This window comes from Etheostoma cragini, chromosome 8 (genome assembly GCF_013103735.1).
Source record: "Etheostoma cragini isolate CJK2018 chromosome 8, CSU_Ecrag_1.0, whole genome shotgun sequence".
Classification (NCBI taxonomy): Eukaryota; Metazoa; Chordata; class Actinopteri; order Perciformes; family Percidae; genus Etheostoma; species Etheostoma cragini.
In genome coordinates, this window is record NC_048414.1 from 25963970 (window position 1) to 25976537 (window position 12568).

The window sequence follows — 12568 nt, forward strand, 5'->3', positions numbered from 1 at the left end:
TGGTGGACCTTATTGATTCCGAGGCAGAGGCAGAGATCAATGAAAAGAAACAGACTGAGACAAAGAGTGGCATTTAAGGGTGGAAAAAGCTGACATTTTCTCCATCACTGTCACAGCCGCGGCCATAAAGCAGCAGCAAATATTAAAACATTTCTCATCTGCGCGGGAGTATTGGCAGCAGAAATTGTTTTCTCCGCGGTGTGATACTCAGGCTGAACTCCCAGTAGAATCCCCGGGGACTGCAGATTGGTGCCTGTGACATATCGGCACCAGCATTTACACACACCTGCCACTCACTCCCAAACAGCCCAGGAGCAGGGCTGCAGAGGGCAGATAGCAGCCGAGGAGCCGTCGGTTGGACTGCTGTCAAGGTAGATAGGTGTGGTGGAATTCATCACTGATAACACACTTATGTTTGCGGGCCGCTGAAAGTGCTTCTATTAGTCAGCAATGCCTGCAATGCTGCGTGCTGGTTATGCATATGTAATCAGCATGTGTGTATTTGTGTGAATGGCCTTTCTTATCTGTGTCTATGTGCGCTTGTGCTCATGCAGCACCATTTGTGCCGAGCGCAGGCATGTGTGTAAAATGCAATGGGTGTTTATGCATGTGCTATGGCAGCATTGTGTGTAATTATGAGTGTGTGTGTCCTGTCCTCTGAGTGTCTTGAACTCCGAATGACACGAGCACTGCAGGGTCATATGTCTATTTGTGGGATAAATGATATTATGCTACACTAAGAGAATTACAAGAGGATGTCCCTTGGAGTCACCAGGCTCAGTGATCAGTCATAGTTACTTTGTGTATCTCTTAAGCCCCTCTATCTGTACTCAGCCACTGGTCTTGAACGGGTGTTAAATGGATCCTAGACCACATCCAGTCATTAGGAGCTTATGATTTCAGCCTTATGACTAAGAGAGGAGAGGGAGAACAACGCAGAGGATAATTAAGAGAAAGAGCTCATTGAAAGAGCATATTCATTTTTTAGTGCTCCTCCTGCATCTCCTTCTTTTTCAGCCCCTCTGTTTCCAGGATCCCACATCTCTCCCTCATCCTGACTCTTTATCTCGTCTGCGTCTTTTCATCTTTTCTTTATCCATCCCTCCCATTCGTCCCCCTCTCTTGCATTTCTTTTATTAAACCTGCTCTACCTTCCTGGCTGGCTGGCAAGTTTTCGTCCACCTTCCACCTTCCACCTTCCACCTTCCACCCTCCCTCGCTCCTTCCTTCCGTTCTTTGCTCTCACTAGGTGGTATTTGATAGCAGTAAAGCAGGAAGCAGGAGAGCAAACAGCAGGTGAGTCCACTCTAATACTCAGCTGTGCCATCTGCTGCGGTCACATGACTGAGCTACAAACCCGCTATGATGCCCCATCATACCTGACACATCCATCAATCATGACCAAAGAGCAAAAGAGAGACAGAGAAAGAGAAGCGCGAGAGAGGAAGAGTCAGAATGAATAGAAACCATGCCGACATCAAACACGGTTTTGATGAAACTCAGCCAATTATGACTCAATATATTACCTTGTTAGGACTATTTAGTAATTTAAACCAATTATATCTGCAGCAGTGAATTGTGTAATTTTGTCAACATTTTGTCAAAACCTGATTAGTTGTTTCTGAAAAAACAAAACATGGAAAATTAAAGAAATGATGTTCCATCCTTGATTAACTAGTGTAGCCATGTGTCATATACGTAACCTAAACATCAATCAAAATCCCATAAGGGAAGTCAGATTGCTGTGTGCACATGCAACAGATGGTAAAACAATCAGACAAAAAGAACATAAGAAAAGGAAAACAAATTAGAGTAAACCAACAAACCTCAGCCTAGACCCAAAGGTCTTGATCGAGTGTGAAGAACACATTCAATTACAGCAACAGTGGCCACAGGAAATGATTTCAGTCAAAACTGTTCCTACCACAATTAAGCTGTGTTAATTATGTATTTCATTAAGTAAGTGGATTAGAAGCAGTGCTGATGAAATCATAACAGGGTTTGCCGGAGGCCTGGCTCTAGAGAACAGACAGGAAACGACTGATATCTCGCCCTCTTACATACACTTCCCTGTTATACCTTGAAATAACCCTATAAATACTTAACACCTTTACCGGCATATCTAGGCTGTTTTCTTTCGCATACAATCACCAGCTCTCTGTATATGCATACCGTTTTTTGAGTAGAATCATATAGTGTAATTGTGACATAGATACTGTTAACATACAGTTGCAAGTCCTCTGGAAAACGACGAAGTCTCTCCATTTCATCTAAGCCAGTTCATTACCATTCAGGTGCAAAAAGGAGATAAAGCAAAATGCAGATTGCTCTCTCTGTCTCCCCCTCTTTCACACCCATAGTTTCTCACTCACTCACTCACATGCACTCTTTCATTCTATCTCTCTCTTCCGTTCTCTGTGTTCTCTGATGTTTTATTTGATATCCCACAATAAAGCCTCTCTTTGAACTGCCATCAATTGTGTATGGATTTTTCCTCTGAGGAGAAACAGAGAGCTGTCTGAAAGGGCTCCAGTCCCGCAGGCTGCCTTCATATTGATGCAGAGGAGTATTGCCATCTTCATTGCTGGATCAATCACTCACGTCACTGTTGTTTTATGGCTGGGGCCACTTCACAGAAAGAAGCCTGACAACATCACCGCAGAGGTTTGCAAAACGATACAGCTCTGATAGTTGAGGAGAGTGGAAAGGGGCTGTGAAGGGCTGCAGGAGGTTTTTTGCAGGCAAGAGGGGATGAATTTTGATTCTGTAACTGTCAAACACATGCACTCGCACATATCTCTCTTTCCTACAACTGTGGGAGCCTCTGGTTTATCGCTTGGTGTGGTTAAGTCAAACAGAAAGCAATGAGATGTCGTCAAAGCGCGATGTGATCTGTGTCGCCCTGTGGATGCGTCATCTTTGTGATGTCCATTTGCAATTTTAGACCCTTTAGTGGGGTCCAAGCTTTCCTAAATTTCTTCCCCCCAACAAACAGGACAAACAATCACAGGTCCGGTGATGGATGAACAACACACAGATTAGGTGCAATGCTTTCATAGCCCAATTTGTACTTGTGTTAACGTTCCCGATAGACTTCCAAACGTGACAAGGGAAAAAAGGTGTTTGATGGATTTACGTCATAGGCCAACAATGGCTTTGCCATTTGAGGAGGTGTCACTCACTGATCCCCAATATATTTTTCAAAATCCTAGACATGGTTGTGACCTGCACTACGTTAGTGCTTTCTGATTAGCCTGTGTTTGTATTGAAATGAGAGGCTGCTCTGGCCCGCTGTACAGGTTGAGCAGAGGCGGCACAGTTGGCGTTGCTGAGAACTTACAATGTACATCTATTATCAGACCGACCCTTGCAGCCACAAAACACCAAAAGCCCCAACCATCCCAATTGCCACCCCATTACTAATGGCATAGCTCCTGCACTTGGTCTCCCAATTCCAGAAACAGCTGCAGATTTCAAGTTGAGGTATTTTTTAATCTGAGTTAGTGCAGGTTGTCAATCCTTTCAAAATATTTGCTACAAACACAACATTCCTATATGTGTTATGTCCAATGTGGAGAGACATTAGCCACAACTCGATTCTCACTTATCAAATAGTTGCAGTAGTTCAAATCTGCACCATGTGTCACTTATCTGTAATGTTTTGCCATTTGGAACCTTGCAGACACAAACCATATTCCTGTGTTCACTACTACATATTTACCATGCACACGAGCAACATGGAAAGCGAGCCACTGATGTGACCAAACTTTCATGCACATGAATAGTTAGTTTAATGAAAGTTATCTGGCGAGTCCTGCACTAGTTTGTGCAAAGCACAGCACTACAGCTGATGTAATGCTTAGAGGGCTTACACACCTAAAAGTTGCACCAAGGTCTAAACCAAAGTTCATGTTTTGATTAGTTTTGGTCTGGTTTGACATTTGACAGCAATTCAAAGAACTTTACATGCTAGTACTCTTTATGTTTTACAAAAATTAGTGAACATATGGATATTGTTGCCACTACATCTGTATTATTTTGGCATTACTACCTGCACCTGAACACCGGAACGTCCTGTAAATGGTCAAAAAGTTAAAACCATCCAAAAATTGCTTTCACACCGTGGTTCAGTTTGATCGAGATTGAGACTATCTCTTTTGGTCGGACCAAATTTTGTCTGTTCGGTCCGGACCGTGGTCTCACACCTGTAATTTGGTTTGAATAAAAGTCAGAAAGTCCGGGCTAAACAATGTAGGTGTGAAAGCCGTATAATCATTTAATTATTACAGTATATTTGATTATTGACTAATGTGCTGCTGCACCACAATTTAATATTCATGTTCCCCTACAGCTATTTTTTGATTGTTCACCATTAAGTGTTAAGAGGGGTAAACCTACTTCCCCTATTTGAATCTTTGTTTCTGCTCGAATTCTTTGAGCGCTCCGTCAAATATTGGGACCCTTCCAATGAATAAAACTGTGTAGCCATTTGTCGTAAATCAACTTCTTGACATGAAGCGGATTTGCTGTGCAGCTCACTACAACAGGTGCAGGTATTTCTACAGGCCTTGTTTCTAGGGCTGTAACGACATGCAATACGAAACCGAAATCGACACTCAGATCCACAAACCTGTTTGGAGTGAGAAGGCAGAAGTCATCCTTCCCGTCCAGATCCACTGCTACCACATCTGTAAAATACTATTAGTATTATTCCTTTTGATGCTTTATCCCTGTTTTGTCATGTAAATTTAGCTCACTATAAAGACGGCTAAAAGCAAATGGGGGCGGGGGTTCTGTTCTGACTCGGGTGTCTGGGTCTGTTTCCTGACGGTTCAGTAAACTGCCGTTAGCGTCCTTAGCAATGGAGTCAAGTGCTGACCGGGCTGGCTGCTAGCTGGCCGGGGGCTAACTGTGGATGTGTCCCCCAGCCGGGGCAGGGACGATAGTGGATGGCTGCTAGCTGGCTGGGGGCTGACTGTGGATGTGTCCCTGTACCGGACTGTTGTCAGCTCTCATCCCGACTGAAGTCTTGCAGCGTCGGGAGACTGAGGCAGACAGACAGGGGTGTGCTAGCTAGCTAAATTACTATTAGATTAGTCGTCTATCTATACAGTTAGTGTTACAAATTAATGTGTGGGTTCGCCCAGAGTTGTGAACCATGGTAAAAACAATCATACTAAAATTAATGTTGTAATCTAATGTTACCCACCAAGAATTAGCTAATGTAGCATTAGCAGCTACTTGCTTGTCAACTAGCACCTTTACATAGGGTGACCAGACGTCCCCGGTTACCGGGGACAGTCCCTGGTTTTGGTGACCTGTCCCCGGCTGGATCTGTCCCCTGAAATATCCCCGGTTTTCACCGCGACTGACAGACCCGAAAGTGGAATGAAAGAAAGAAAACACTGAACAAACGGAGCTGATAGTTGCTCAAGACAAGCGAGAGATATTTTAGAAAGCCGTATTTTACAATGCTAAAATTACTGATTATTTACATGGAGTCTGGTGGGTTTAGCCAACGCAATTTCGCAGACTTTTAGGTTTTAAAAAAGGATCTTAATCTTTAACGGAAAGGTCGACCTCCTTAGAAATCCTTTCCATAATGTTGTCTGTTGAAACAGCTCTAGGTCTAGTGTCCCCGTTTTAAGTTTTACAAAAATAAAAACATGACGTCTTTTGGAGGTAAATCCGCTTCTGAGCTGAAAGTGTTTGTTTGAGAAATCTGGTCACCTTATCTTTACAGTAGGCACCAAAGCACTTTTCCTTTTCAGTCCACCCACAGGTTGGAAGGGGAATTGTCAATTCCTGTTACCATTACCATTATTCTCATGTTTCATTCGAACAGTGGTTGATGAACCACTGAAAGGATTTTGGAACCATTATTTTAAGGTACAAAAGAATCTTTTGTGTTGGATCGATCAACCTTGAAATCACTCAGTATCAATAAATAAGGTATCTGTTGTGTGTTGCAAAGTGGAATGCAATCGATGACAAAACGATGCCTTGTGGCAGAAAAAAAGTTGCATTACGGTTACTGAGTATAACTCCCCTCCACCCTACAGCCATCAGTCATCACTGAACTCTTTATGACCTTCCCCTCTGTTCTGGAAGACTAGCTGGCTGTGTGCACTCTGGCATCGCCATACTCACCTTAAAGAGACAGAAGAACCTGCTGTTTTCCCCCTGAATGAACCTCAATTGGAAGTTTCCTCTTTCAGCACCTATTAGGTATCAGACCTGACCTTAAAGGAGTAAGAGCAGGGTGAGAGGGAAGGGATGAGGCTTCGGCAGAAAGAAGTGGCACTCTTTATGTCTGGTGAATGGCCCTTTAATTCTCTCTCTTGACAGAAGGCAAAGGCAGCCTGGAGGAGGGTCAGGACACCAGTTGGCATGAATAGACACATTTTTGTCTCGTCTCCAACTTTCTCTGCACCGTGCCTCCACTGACTGTAACATCTCATTTTTTCCCCCCAAGCTGGAAGTCTCAACGGCCATTCTCTTGTCATTGGAAGGCGGGCAGGCATCGCTCTGTCTCTACACTCACAGATGAATAGAAAACATTGTGCCAAAAGCTCCGGAATCACCAAGCTGTTTTCGATTGCATATAGAACACAGAATTTGAGAACATGTTTGGAAATGACAGGCTGATTGGCTGTGGTCATTTCAGGCTGTGTGGGCCTCATTTTTCCCTGTGTTTCATCAGTGGGTGCATTCATCCATTCAGGATAGATTGAAGCAGTAGCCTTTAATAAAGTCACTAGGCTTGAAAATATATGAATAAAATGACATCCACTGCCTTGGATGGATCAAATTGACTTATCCTGGTAATAGCCCAAGGATAATGTGTGCGTGTATGCGTGTGTGCAAGTAAGAGAGTGTGTTCATGAGAGATCGAATAAAAAAAGAGAAAAGAGCAGAAACCAAGATGGATATAGTGGTAAGACAAAGGCAGGAAAGACAAGAATATCAGGGAAATAAAACAAACTTGACCTAAGGGGACAGAATTCAATGAAAACCTGAAGCTGGACACGTGACTTTGAATCTTATTTGTATTGGTGAAAGTGACCCATCTCAGGCGAAAGCACTATTAGGGATGCTGGGAAGGAGAAAAACAAAGCCATTAAATGAGAGAGCAGAGGAGGGAGAGTGACAAACTTGATCCTAACAAAGTTAAAGGGTTATTCAACAGAAAACATCAAAATTATGATTTCAATTTCTCCAATTCTATAGCAATTTGATCGTGCTGAGCCACTGAGGACTCCCAAATCCAATGATACATCAGAGGAGGCATTGAGAGTTGAAGGAAAGGAGCGATGATGACAGAGAAAGTTTTATATTTCAGTCAATTTCAAGGAGAAAACCACAAACTTATATCTCGACCCGTTACACTGCTTTCCTTCCATTTCCCCCATTTCCCCGTCCTTGTTTGACAGATGGGTGTTGGACTGTGACATTGACGGAGTAGTCGTGAACCACAATAATGACAGTCAGAAGCGACGCTGTGCAAGGAGACACATGTCTGTTCTCTGCTCTTCAAACGTCCAGCTTAAACTCCCGCTATGTGTGAATAAAGAGGACAGGAAGTGGCAGTTTGGCAGCTCCAACCAGGAGTGTCACTCTCAATTGCGTCCCCTGCCAGCTCCAGACACATCGCACGGCCGAAGAGGTCACGGGTCTGACTCTCTCTCGCTCTCTCTCTCTCTCTCTCTCTCTCTCTCTCTGTCCCTCTCTTTCCTTCAATCCCCTCTTTCATCTGTTTTACAGGACATTCCATTTGAACACCACCTACGCAATGCATAACAGTCAAGGAGAAGAAAGAATGATGTACAGAAGACACGAGCCAGAGCGACGGCGGCACATTTTGTCTTGTCAGATTACCCTGACACCCTGTGTCAAAATCCCTGCCATGTCTCTGTGAAGCAGAGAAGCAGATGTCCTGAGTTTGCCTTCCTCCTCTGGACAGAGCTGTCAAGATTTGCTCGTGAAGGACACCGAAGACTCGGATCGGAAAGAATGACTTGTTCGAGGTTTAGCTTGTTTCTCTGTCAGGAAGAAGTTTCTCGATGAGAAACTGTTGAAAATGGTGTCAGATTTTTGGGAACAGGATTTATTTATCTTAACAAATGACAATAGTCCTTTTATTTATATATATAAATGAAGTTACATAGCATAAAAGTCCCATGAGATGGTGATTTTTGGATGCTTTTATATAGGCCTTAGTGGTCCCCTAATACCATATCTGAAGTCCGTTTCCCAAAAATGTAGCCTTGGTGCAGAATGACAGCCACTAGAGCCAGTCCTGTCTTTAGTATGTGCCATTTCTGAGCATGTAGCTATTGAGGAGGAGAGAGAAACATTTTGCTTGTTTGTAAGCCATGACGTCTCTCTCTCATGGGCGGGCCAAATTCTCTGGACGGGGAAAGCAGAGAAAGGGGAGGTAACCTTTATGACCTCTTAAGTAGAAAGATTTCAGCTCGGTCCATCTGAGCTTTTATTTTCTTAAAGGCAGAGCAGGATACCCAGGGCTCGGTTTACACCTATTACCATTATAGCCACTGGGGCACCAAAGGCAGGCTGGGGCAACGCATATAAAATGTTTAAAAAAAAACTCATGAAGTGAAACTTTCATGCCATGATATCTTTAATCAACATAATCTATTACCCACCCAATGACATCTATTTGTAGGAATCCCTTGGAATTTGAACCTTTACCAAAAAACATAGAGGATATGACACTAAAACGCAGTGGTACATTTTCGCAGGAACAGTACTTAAGTATTATTTTAAGGTAATTGTACTTTACTTTAATGTGACATGAGATTTAACATGTAAATGAGTTTGATGTATTGTTACTGATTAAAACAGTTGCTCTTCTTCTGGACAACATAAAGATGCCACTTGTACTTAAAAGCATCACTAATAATATTTCACTAACATGTGTTATAATATAACAATTGAATGGTGCCATTTTGCATTATGAGTACATTTTTTTACTTTTTTGGTCATTTTTCCTGGTAACATTTATGTCTATGCACTTAAAGTTGCAATCCTGGTTGATTTGGTGACACTTGTGGTTACTGGTGGCAAATGCAGTTTAATAAAACATAAAACACTCCTTGAGCAACTTCTTTGACAGAAATACAATAGTACCACTGAAATACATAAATAGCTAGCTTCCTGTGAATCCCTCCTAAGCATTAAGGAAATGTTAATCAACTGCGGGAATAACGGAGTCTGCCACTAACAATGAAAACTATAAGTAGTAATGTCGGAATCTAAAACAGCTTGAAAGACTATCGCTGAACCCCCCCCCCCCCCCCCCCCCCCCCCCCCCCCCCCCCCCCCCCCCCCCCCCCAACAACAACCCACAGTTCATGAACAGTATCACAGGGTTTGGTTTAATTCTTATGTTAAGGATTAGAACTTTAAAAAACATTTTGAATGCATGGCTTTACATGTAATTAACAATCTAACTGTGTGGTATATACTTTGATTTTTACGCATGTAAAATATCTCTTCCACCACTTCTTAACCTATAATAATCCACGGTGATGCAGGTGACAATTTACACCTTAAATGGAAAAGTCATGCTACTGGTTCTCTGCTTCAAATGTCAATTACCAGCTAATAAAACAGAGCTCCGCAGTTATAGCAGTATATGTCTTAAATGACTTAAATGACGGAACCTAGATTAAAATGCTCATAAATGTCATTTGTTTCTGATACGAAATGCTTCTTGATGATAATAAGCCCCTTGGCAAACAGAAGGGGAGTCAAATGGTTTTTGATTCCTCTCCAAATCATTCAGTAGCTTCCCACTAATGTAACTTGATCAGAGCACTCTCAAACCGGAGCTCTATGAAATGACAGTCGAGATTAATTTTGTCAGCCTTGTAATCGCGCCTTATTGATGTGTTTCCTGTGAAATGGCACATTGGAAAGAGCAGCTTCAGCCACGGGGCAACTGGGTTTCGTGCAGTAGTCATGGATGGACATTTGATGTTGACCTCCTGATCGCACACCTTCGTACCGTCGGGCAGACACGCACACACGCTCACAGGTAATGCTCTATTATGCTGATTTATTCAAGGTTAATTTAATCACTCTTGTAATACCTGACCAGAGGGTGTTCTTACCCGTGAAAAAAACCCAAGTAGCAGGAAAAAAGGAGAAAAACATGACAACAAATCAAATAGTGATTTCATGAAGGTGGCACCAGAGACAGGCCGATCCATCAGAACGGTGGCAGACTGTGGACGTGTTGCCACGCGTGGTGCCAGGCGAGGTGCCAGGCGGTCCAAGGCACATCCTCCATGCCAGCGCCCTGAGGCTGCGTGTCCTCGTCACAAGGACACAGAGGTTGTTAGGACCAACTGCACTAAATTACATACCTCCTCCCACCCACTGTCATGGCCGACAAAGCAGGTTGATGCAGAAATACTAGTGGGAGGCGGATCACTGGTCGAATCGACTGGTTTGTTCCAAGTAATACACATCACATCCTCTTATTCCAATTGGTACAGTGATATATGATGTTGTTATGACACTTCCCCTGCTTTTGAGAGCACCCCAATGTCAGCAAGGCTTTACACTGAGTGAATGATTCCTCCTAAATGCATTTTAGAGTTTTGCACAACACATTTTCAGAGCTAAGTAAACAATGCAGGCCATTATCTCTTCTAGATGTACTTGTTTATGCATTTTTTTTTTCCCGCTCCATGGCTGGGATGAGCAAGTGAGCGGCAAAAGAGAGAGACAGAAAGACGAAGAAGAGAGAGAAGAGAGAGGCAAACTCCTTCTCCAAAAGACATCAGCTCTGTGAACAGCACAGGCAGATTTACCATTCTGTCAGCATTTTCCTTTACGTGCCGAACAGATAGCTAAAGGTACCACTTAATGTGATGGGAGACAGGATCTAATGGATTGATACACAGGTTTTGACATGCTATTTGAGCATGGAGCTCGCTATAATTGGTCATGTCATTGTGCATTAAACTAACGATATATAGAGTAGTGCCCTGAGACGAGTGTCTTTAGCAAATCTGTCAGATATCACACCAAAATGCCTCTGACAGCTATCTCAGGCAGCTCAAACTCTTTTCCCCTTGCTCTCTCACAAATCTCTGCTCTGTTATTGTTGGCTTAAATCCTGTGTGGCAATTACATGAATTATATTGAAAGGCGATGGAAAAGTGAAGGTGATACTTTCTAAATGGACACAGGGCCAATGACCTTTATATTGGTTGTCATAGATGTGTGTGACTCCTCCCATACATTGGAGACAGGGGTCAGAGGTCCAAGGTGAAGCTAACTTGGCTCTACCCACGACTCCTCCGCTGCTGTCAGAAGATATCATGTCACCTTTTCTATGCAGGCTGCATGAATGGACAACACTTCTTACATTGTCTTCCATCTTGGCATGCAAGGGTTTTAGGGAGGCTCGAAGCTTATTTGTAGCCAACAACACGGTTGTTTATCAAATTACAATGTCAAGCCAGAGACACTTGGAGAGACGTTGGATTTGTTGTTCCTATTTAATAGCAGTTTACCCATTTCATCCTCTTAACCTGTTGATATTTTTAAGACTCTCTCTGATTAACGTGAGGCATTAAACCACACACAAGAGAGAGAGAGAGAGAGAGAGAGAGAGAGAGAGAGAGAGAGAGAGAGAGAGAGAGAGAGAGAGAGCTGGCTTCTATAAATCTTAATCTGAAATCACAATTTATGTGTTTTTTTGCGGAATCACATATCTGCGTGTGACACTGCTGCCTGTAGCGGTTTACACAACTGCACAAGCACTCCGAGACAGAAGTGATATAGATCAACGTGCTCTAAAGACATCCGCAATCATTTTGGCAGCCATTTTGTTTTCCTAAATACTTTGCGTCTCCTCCTCAGCTGTCTGTCTGTCGGTACTGTCAGCCACTCTTGTGTGATTGGTCTGATGGGCTTGATGCTCATCACTCTGTCAGGCCAGGCTCGCCTTTCATTAGTCTGGGCCCCTCCATCCGCCACACTCACACAAATCACATTGACATCCAAACTCCTCAGATCCACAGAGCAATTTAACTGATATTCATTAGAGGGATGACACGAGCTGATGGGAGATCTGTGGAGTGGAGGAGTGGGGGGGGACTCATTCTCCTCCTATCCCATCCTTGTCCTGTCCGCCTCCTTCCTTCCCCCTTCACTGCTGACTTTGTTTTAGGAGCATTGAGGCGCATCGGCGTCTATAACTACCCATCCCTAAAGCATAGTCAGGACAAAAGAACAATGGATAACACATCTAATCTCCTCTTGATTATTGTGGAAAAATACTATTGAGAGGAGTTTTGTGTCTTTCATGTTCAATAATTGGCTACATCAGATCCACAGTGGCTACATTGCTCTCCTCCAGCAGCCACTATAATGCTCATCCAAGCAGAAGTCCAATCATTTAGCCCTCTCCCTCCAGCCCCTCATTAACCCCCAAAGTGTCAACTATCTCATTAACTCCCCCAACCATCGTCACCCTGAGTCCATCACTAAAGCATTCATCAACACATACAGTGTTGTAAAAAAAAAAACG